Here is a 2,997-nt window from a genome sequence, read left to right as displayed (position 1 = left end):
CCTTGTTGGTAAGAATCAGAGAAGCCCAGAAGTTGGACCAAGGTATTGCTGAGATCAAAGAAATGATGAGCAAAGGGAAAGCAGAAGGATTCCGTGAGGATGAACATGGAACCATATGGTTTGAGCAACAGATTTGTGTACCCAATGACCCAGAGATCAGGAAGTTGATTCTTCAGGAGGCTCATGACTCACCATATTCGATACAACCAGGCAATACCAAGATGTATTTGTACTTGAAGGAAAGTTTTTGGTGGGCCGGTATGAAGCAAGAAATTGCCGAGTATGTGGCAATATGTGATGTATGTCAGAGAGTAAAGGCAGAACATCAGAAACCAGCAAGATTACTTCAGCCATTGCCGATACCTGATTGGAAATGGGATAAACTTGGTATGCACTTTATCACGGGGTTACCCAGGACCCATTCGGGTTATGATTCCATTTGGGTGATAGTGGATCGTTTGACCAAGGTTGCTCACTTCATTCCAGTGAATACCACCTATACAAGTGCTAAGCTGGCAAAGATATATATGACCAGGATCATATGTCTGCATGGTGTTCCAAGGAGCATCGTATCGGATAGAGGAACACAGTTTACCTCCAAGTTTTGGAAAAAGTTACATGAAACTTTGGGTACCAGGCTAGAGTTCAGTACAGCCTTCCACCCACAGACTGATGGGCAGACAGAGAGAGTCAATCAGATTCTAGAGGACATGTTGAGAGCGTGTGTGCTAGACTATGGGTCTAGTTGGGATGATAACTTACCCTACGCAGAGTTCTCATACAACAACAGCTACCAAGCCAGTTTGCAGATGGCCCCTTTTGAGGCATTGTATGGAAGGAAATGTAGGACACCTTTGATGTGGGATGGAGTTGGAGATCGCAAGTTGTTTGGACCTGATTTGATCAGGTATTCTGAGGAGAAGGTCAAATTGGTTCGTGATACACTTAAGATTGCCCAGTCATGGCAGAAAAGTTATGATGATGCTAAACGCAAGGAAGTGATCTATGAAGTGGGAGATAGAGCATATCTTTGAGTGTCTCCACTTTGAGGTATTAAAAGATTTGGAGTCAAAGGGAAGTTAGCACCATGATTTGTGGGACCATACAAAGTTCTGGAACGTAGAGGAGAGGTTGCATACCAGTTGGAATTACCAGAGGCTTTGTCGGGATTTCATGATGGGTTTCATGTTTCCCAGCTGAAGAAGTGTCATGTAGAGATGGCGGACATTCCTCTGAGAGATACAGTGCCATTCGAGGCAATTCAGTTGGAGAATGATCTGACTTATGAGGAGAAGCCTATTAAGATTCTTGAGACTGCAGAGAGAATCACTCGCACCAAGATCATCAAGTTCTGCAAGGTTCAGTGGAGTCACCACACCGAGGAGGAAGCCACTTGGGAACAAGAGGAAGATCTTAGGCAGGACCATCTGCACCTTTTTGCTGGCCAACCCGAATCTAGAGGACGAGATTCATCTTAAGGGGGGTAGGTTTGTAACATCCCAATTTTATTAAATTTGGATGTTAATAGAATCATTCAATGCATCTCATATTTCTTGCATTTTGGAGTTTCTGAAATATTCAAATAATAGTTTTCCACTCGAGAAAAACAAATGAGAGGGAATAAGATGACTTCCTCAAAATATAAAAAAAAGTGGGAAATTTTATTTTGAATATTACTTTAAGTTTTGGAGTTGTTTGGTATTTATTTTATTTGCAAAAAGTGCATTAGTTGCATTAGGAAAATTATTTTCAAAATGTGATGTGCTTAAGTTAATGTTCATTAGGCTCTAAATATTACGTAGTTATTTTAGAAATTTATTTGGTGTTTTTAGAAATTCTTTTGAATCAGTTATGAGCACTTTAGTCTCCAGTTAAAAAAAACATGCACGCACGCACTCACCACAGCCTGGACCGAAACTGGGTTCGGCCCAGGAGTGCCCCAACCGGCCCAGTTGGCCATTTGGCCCAAGGCCAGCACCCCAGCGCCCGAAACTTCCCGCACCGGTCGACCGCTCTGCGCCCGCCCTCGCTCGATACCACCGCCGCCACTCACTGGTGGGCCCCGCTCCACCTCATCTCCCCCAACCTCCCGCTTGCCCCGCTCGGATGAGCTCGCCGCCGCGCTCCCGTAACCGTCGAGCGAGGCCCTCGCGGATAACGCTTATCCGCGGCACCCGCACGCCCTCCCCTCGCCTATAAATGCCCCGGGATCCCCTTTGTTGATCTTGCCGTCCCGCTTCTTCCCACGCCGCCCCTACCGCCCGCAGTCGCCGCTTGGATCTCGCCGGCCGAACGGACCTCGCTGGGGCATTCCGCTGCCAGTAAACCACCCCGAGCCCTTGTTCCTTCGTCAATCTTGCCAACGTGAACTCGCGCATCTTGTTGACATCTTTTTCTCGCCTAGGTCCCACCAGAGACGACGCCCCGACGACGCCCGACCTCGCCGGAGCCCACGGAGCACCGCCGCCTTCGCCTCGGCGACCCCGACGCACCTGAGGAGCCCCGACGCCACCATCCGGACACCCAAGCCGCGCCGCACCTCCCCGTCTTGTTCCCCGACGCCGAGGACCGCCGTAGCCGCTGCCCCGCCATCACCCGATGTCGCGCCGCCGTCCTCTGCTCGTCGCCGGCCACCACCACCCGCTGTAAGCCGCCGCCCCACCCTCGCCCGTTAGATCGGCCACCAATGGCCTAGATTATATTAGGTTTGTTGTTTTTTTAGTTGAACCGGTACGCGGTTAACCACAGTTTTTATTTTAAAAACTATCGGTCGGTTTTCTTTAGACCGTGCGGTTTTATTTAAACCGAGCGTCGGTTTTTATTTAGTTAGCCGTCGCCGCTGTTTTTCTAATTTGGCGGACGTTTGCCGTATAGTCTCCGTAGTGGACGCTGCTCGGCCAGCAAGGAGCCGCCACGTGGCCAGGGACCTGTTTGCAGTAGTTTTCTTCACCATTTAGTCCCTGTAAATAGCAGATTAGTCCCTGATCTTAGATTAGC

This window comes from Triticum dicoccoides, chromosome 1A (genome assembly GCF_002162155.2).
Source record: "Triticum dicoccoides isolate Atlit2015 ecotype Zavitan chromosome 1A, WEW_v2.0, whole genome shotgun sequence".
NCBI lineage: Eukaryota > Viridiplantae > Streptophyta > Magnoliopsida > Poales > Poaceae > Triticum > Triticum dicoccoides.
This window is presented reverse-complemented; position numbering follows the sequence as displayed.